The 6731-nt window shown below is 43.6% G+C and overlaps 1 pseudogene; it reads right to left on the reverse strand.

Moving 5' to 3' along the window:
• Window positions 1-774: 774 nt before the first annotated feature.
• On the reverse strand, window positions 775-1513 carry LOC101831622 (annotated as a pseudogene).
• Window positions 1514-6731: the final 5218 nt, after the last annotated feature.

Raw genomic sequence — 6731 nt, forward strand, 5'->3', positions numbered from 1 at the left:
ACAAGAAGAAGAAGAAGAGCAAGAACAAGAAGAAGAAGAACAAGAAGAAGAAGAAGAAGAAGAAGAAGAAGAAGAAGAAGAAGAAGAAGAAGAAGAAGAAGAAGAAGAAGAAGAAGAAGTAAATAGCTCATAAATTTTAAACTGTGTGCCCCCACCAATCATTCTCCTTGGTCTTTCTGGAATGTAATCATCCCTTTGTCTCATCACCTGCCCACTGGTCACTTAGTGGCCTTTGAAATTATCTGACTCTTTTTTTTTTCAGTTTGCCAAACCGTGACTGTTTGTTAACTGACCAGATTAAAAAAAAAAAAACAAAAAACAAAAAACAAACATGGCTGACCAGACAAAGGTTAACTCTTGAATCCCAGGCATCAGCCTGGGAATCCAGCATGGGTCTGATCAAGACCCCCTGAATCTGGGTGTCAATGAGGAGGCCTAGGGAATCTATTGAGCCTTGGACAGCAGATCAGTACCCATCCCAAGTATACACACGGACTTTGGACTCCCATAGAACAATGTGAGGTGCACTCTCACCCCGAACTCTTGGGGAAGGGTCTAGGCCCTGCCCTATATGAAATGACAGACTATGGACACCCCCATGGAGGGCCCCACCCTCCCTGGGGGAATGAGGGGATAACGGGGGGGGGGTTGGGGGGAGGGCACGGGAAGAGGGGAGGGAATGGGAGAGGGACCTGGAACTGACTTGTGAAGCAACCTTGTTTCTTATCTAAATTTAAACTGGAAAATAAAATTAAAAAAAACATGGGCAACACCTTAGTTCATCTGTCTAATAAGCCTGTTTATCTGGTCTTCCCTGTTGCCAGCATCACCACCTTCCACAAAATGAGTGGTCTTTTTCGTCATTCCACCTCACGGAGAAGATAATTTGAAGGGCCACAGGAAGTTATTGACTTCCTTGAAGTGTTTTCCAACTGTATAGAATTAGATCCTCCTTGCAAATGATGCCGTATTTACCAAGAGACGAGCAATCAAGGAATTGTCCGTCAAGGTAATTCTCTTCTTATTGATTTTGCCATAGCCGTGCTTGTAGATGAGCTCATTGACTGACTTCAGGTTGGGGTACCTCCATGCAATGTATGGTTCCACAATCCTCAGCATTTAATTAAAGCCTTGTTGAGCTTAACAAAGGTGCCATTGAAGATATGACGAAAACGGAGCAGCTGCGACACCTTGCAGACCTTTGGGCTTACACCATTGATACCTCAGATTCGGATGACAAATGACAGCTTGGGTTCTGCAGGCACATAGAAGTTTCCAACCTTTCTTGCCATCCTAGCCATGCGAATCTCTGTCTGGTACATTTGCCTGTATTCCTTGTGGTAATGCTTTGCCTTCTCATAGATAATCTTCCTCCGTGCCATCTGCAGTGTCTTCAGTGAAAACTTTTTCTGAAAGCACTTCACCTTCAACTCTGCGAAATTCCTTCGCTTTTTCTTAAGGGTTTCTGGCACAGCAGGAACCTTCTTTTTCTTCGCCAGCACAGCCTCCATGGTTCAGAAAAAGGAGAGCCAAACTGACTCTTGTGAAACTACTGTGTTTCTGTGACAAAGCCCTTACTTCTTGATATTCAAAATCCGAGAATAATGATCCTCACAACTTTGTAAGAGCGTGTTTTGATAATTGTTCTATTATTACTTGGTAATCTCTTATGTTGCCTAATTCATTTCAACTTTATTACAGGCATGTATGGATAGAAAAAGCACAGCATGTATAGGGTTCAGTAGTATCCTTAGTGTCAGGCATCCACTGGGGGTCATGGAATGAGGGACTCCTGTATGCTACAAACGATGACATGGATGCAAAGAGAATGACAACCCTTCCTTCCATTTTCATCTTTGTGTACTCATCAAAAACCTGAGCGCAGAATGCTGCTAGATGCCTACTGAGAAGTGAAATGAAACAATCCTGTCGTTATGTAAGAGCAACAGCATCCCAGTCGTGTACGTTGGAGGCTCTGCAAATAAGCCTTGCAGAACATAAAGAAGAAGGGCGAAACGTACATTTACAGTAGGTTTAAGAATTTTATTCAGTGTGATTGGCAAAAGCAAAGAAAAAATACCGGGGCAAACCAAACCCCAAAGACATACAGAGAGAAACAGCGAAAGAAAGGGAATTGCTTGAGAGCTCCGTACCTTTCAACAACTCCTTTATCCTGCTTTTTGATCAGAGCACCTCCCAATTCCATTGTTCACTGGACCCTGTGTGTTAAGGTAGCTTGTCCTACTTCAAATGTGTGTGATCTTCCCTGATACCATTTTACTGTGCGCTCTGTTAATTAAATGCTGTTCCTGAACTACACTGACTCCATTAACCCTGATGGGTTATTACAGATGACAGTAAAGCACTGTCTCGCCCATTAGAGTACACGCTTAACATACTCTTAAAGATTTTTCTCCTCAAATGAGCCAGAGGCTTTGACAGACCAGCATGATAAAACTAACCAGAGCTGGTGTGCTTTTGAGAAGGATAAGCAGCGGTAGCATCAAAGTCCTTGGGTGGGGGCTTCCTGCCTAATGACTGCCACCGCCTCTAGACCCTGAAGGCCTTAGACAAACGGCTCTTTGATCTTGCTCCAGAAATCACTGTAATTCATCAAAGTAACACCAGTTAAATTTACCCCAAGGCTATCCCAGGAACTTGGTGACGAAATCATGTAAAATTAAGCTTAACTCAGCTAACCCAGTAGGATCACAGATGTATGATTTAGTTACTTTCCTCATTACTGTGACAAAATAGCGGAAAGGGACAAGGTAAGGAAAGAATGGATTATTCTGGCTCACAGTTTGAGAGTAGAGTTCATTGTGGTAAGGAGGTTCGAGCAGCAGAAGTCTCCGGGTGCTGTATACCACAGTCAGGAGCGTGGGGAGATGGAAACTGTGCTGATTGACTTTCTTTTGCAATTTTACTGGTGCTTCTAACATTCAGTTACATCGTCCCGAAAATGTCCTAACAGACATAAGCAGAGGTGTTTCCATGGTGATTCTAAATCCAGTCAAGGCAATGGGATCAGCCTTCACAGTGGGTGATTTCCCATTGAGCAGTGGTTCTTAACCTATGGATCACAACTCCTAGGGGTGGCGAATGACCCTTTCGTGGGGTCACATATCAGATAGCCTGTGTGTATCAGATATTTACATTACAATTCATAGCAGTAGGAAATTACAGTTAGGAAGTAGCAACAAAAATAAAGTTATGGTTGAGGGACTCACTATATCACAAGGAAATGTATTAAAGGGTCACAGCATTAGGAAGGATGAGAACCACTGTGTAGACCATCAACATGAGGAACTGTATTAAAGGGTCACAGCATTAGGGAGGTTGAGAACCACTGTCTAGACCATCATCATGAGGAACTGTATTAAAGGGTCACAGCATTAGGAAGGGTGAGAACCACTGTGTAGACCATCAACATGAGGAACTGTATTAAAGGGTCACAGGATTAGGGAGGTTGAGAACCACTGTCTAGACCATCATCATGAGGAACTGTATTAAAGGGTCACAGCATTAGGAAGGGTGAGAACCATTGTCTAGACCATAAACATGAGGAACTGTATTAAAGGGTTACAGCGTTAGGAAGGGTGAGAACCACTGTGTAGTCCATCGCCATGAGGAACTGTATTAAAGGGTCACAGCATTAGGAAGGGTGAGAACCACTGTGTAGACCATCAACATGAGGAACTGTATTAAAGGAACACAGCATTAGGAAGGTGAGAACCACTGTCAAGACCATCGACATGAGGAACTGTATTAAAGGGTCACAGCATTAGGAAAGTTCAGAACCACTGCCACAGAGGAAATACCATTTTGAACACAATTAATACTATGGTAGTTCAAAGCAAAAGGTTACAGCTCGATTAGATTAGATAGTACCCCCTAGCACTGCACTTTCTGCATATCATTTTCCTTGGGCTATTGCTGTGGGAATTATTTCAAAAGAGCAAACTATTTCATAAACAATAGCTGATAGTGTTATCATTTCCATAAAAAACCACTTAAGATCTCAGATATCTCACTTGTACAATTTTTGGTTTCACTATTTTACTGTTCAGTCCAGTTGGAAGTATTTTCCTTGTGTGTCTTGTTCCATGATTTTTGACCCGGAGCACTTGATCACTTGGCCACATCTCACAGATGTTTGAAGACATTTTTCATACCACAGCCTGGTGAATGAAGACGAGACTAGTACACAGTAGACTGAGGCCAGAGACACCGCAAAGCACCTTCCAATACTCAGTACCCACACACATTGAAGAATTCGACAGTTCAAATGCCAATGTAACCAAGGTTGAGCATCCTTCACTTAGCTTGAAACTTAGACTAGCACCTAGTGGGAAGTACCCTGCTGCTCTAAATTTGGAATGCACTCACCCCCTGACTCTTATCTTCCAGAGTTTTCAGAACTTTCAGACCTGGGCAAATTTTGATCCTCTTATCTCATAGAGTACAATGAAACCATAAAAGAATGAGATCAGACATTAAAATAACAGCTAACATTGTTTTTTTGTTTGTTTGTGTTTTTGTTTTTCGAGACAGGGTTTCACTGTGTAGCCATGGCTTTCCTGGAACTCAGAGGCAGACGCAGGCGGATCTCTGTGAGTTCGAGGCCAGCCTGGCCTACAAAGCAAGTTCCAGGACAGCCTCCAAAACAATACAAAGAAACCCTGTCTCAAAAACATAAATAAATAGGTAGATAACTTAAAAATAAATGTTTAATAATAGTAATAGAGAAAATGATAAGGTGGAGAAGAGAATGAGGAACACTTCTGGATGTCAATCACAGGCTAAAACATGCATGAGCAAGAGCTCCTATGTGGGCAGGTACACTTCCATCCCCAGATATACACACATGCATACAGAACACACAAAAACACATACACAGTTTTCTCAATTTCAAAATGATTAGGAGAAGACTGCAGAACTATGGGATGCATGAAATGAATCTGAATGATACACAGCACACGCCTTTAATTCCACCACACAGGAGGCAGAAGCAAGTGGATCTCTGAGTGGGAGGCCAGCCTGGTCCACATAGGAGGTTCCAGGTCATTCAAGGATACAGAATGAGACTCTGTCTCAAACAAAGATAATTCATCTGAGAGGCAATTTTTATTTTATTTATTTTTTACATTCCAATCCCAGTTCCCCCTCCCTCCTCTCCTTCTGCTCCCCCTATTTGCCCCCGCTTCCTTTTGCTCCTCTGAAAGGGTAAGGCCTCCCCTAGGAAGTCTGAGACGCAGTTTTTAATAGGTTAAGAAGTGGAACAAACTGAATGCAGGAATATACCATGCTTGGAGATAGGGAGAATTCAAAATTTTGCCCTTGACATGGATTCTCCCCAAAGGAATCTACACATCTGATGCCATCTAGCCCAGTCTCGATATTTTCCTACAAGCTTCTTATTTGTACAAAAGAAGATTTTTAGTGGGAGTCACTTACTCTGATAACAACCCGTATACCTCTTGCTATCAGTTAGCTTCTAGTATGTGTGTAAATAGGAGCAAGTTCTCTGTAAAGGAAATTGCAAGGGCTGGTTCCAGGTACCTGGGGAATGAGCACCCTTAACTGCACACATGCTCAGGAATGAGGAGGACACGATGGAACCTGCTTTGAAGTGCTCCTTCTCAACGGCGCCCATTGGCTCTTGGAAGCCACATAGTCCAGCGCCAGACCATAAACGAGATACAGCTACCCTCCAGCCTTCCAGAACCTCACAGCCCACCTGAAAGAGTCCACTCACACATCACAAAACTATTTTTAGCGCCTTAGATAGTAGTGGCAACAAGGTCTCAGAAAAATCATCACAGGGAGGACAAGGAGGAGGATAGGGCGGAGGGCCTGCAGGAAACCAATAGCCGTGACTGGGCACGTCCACTAGGCGGCAGTACGAACTCACCTGAAAACCTCCAGTCTCAGCTCCCAACGATGTTCCAGAAGCTGGCAAGCAGGGTGTTCTGAAAAGCCTTCTGAGAAAGTGTGATGCAATTGCACATTAGAATGCCACCAGGCACCTGCAGACCCTGAAGGGGAAGAAGTAATGCTTGAGCCCAGGGTGTGGAGACACCATTTTCCCTGAAAAGACTGACCTTTCTGAGCATGGTGGTTGGCTCAGGGCAGGCGAAGCCAGTACAGAGCAGAGAACTCGTGGGTGTTCAGTTAGAACCTACCTCTCAACTTCCTGCTTCTGATACCTGCAGCACCCCTCAAGTTAGTAAGATGGTTCTAACATTTATGTGAAAATGCAAAACCCAAGCCTGACAGTGAATCAGAGATGTAGGACTTTTGGGAAAGTTGGAAATACTGCATAGTCCAGTGTGCTGGTGGATATCTTTAATCTCAGCACTTCAGTGTCTGAGGCAGAGGTATACGTGTGATTCAAGGCCAATGTGGGCTTCACAGTGAGAAATTAGTTCATGGGGGTTATTCCTATAGAGCAGCTGAATCTTATGTTGCTCAGCATCTATGGTACTTTGGATGTAACTGACCTCTATAAACTGATAGGGAGTGGCTCTATTGGGAGGTGTGGCCTTGTTGGAGGAAATGTGCCACTGTGGGGGCAGACTTTGAGGTGTCATATGCTCACACTATGCCTAGTTCTGTTCACCTCCTGTTACAGATGTAGAACTCTTAGCTCCTTCTCCAGCACCATGTGTGCCTGCATGCCACATGTCCCACCATGATGATAATGGACTAAACCTCTGAACTGTAAGTCA

The sequence above is a fragment of the Mesocricetus auratus genome, unplaced genomic scaffold (genome assembly GCF_017639785.1).
Source record: "Mesocricetus auratus isolate SY011 unplaced genomic scaffold, BCM_Maur_2.0 Super-Scaffold_100003, whole genome shotgun sequence".
Taxonomy (NCBI): domain Eukaryota; kingdom Metazoa; phylum Chordata; class Mammalia; order Rodentia; family Cricetidae; genus Mesocricetus; species Mesocricetus auratus.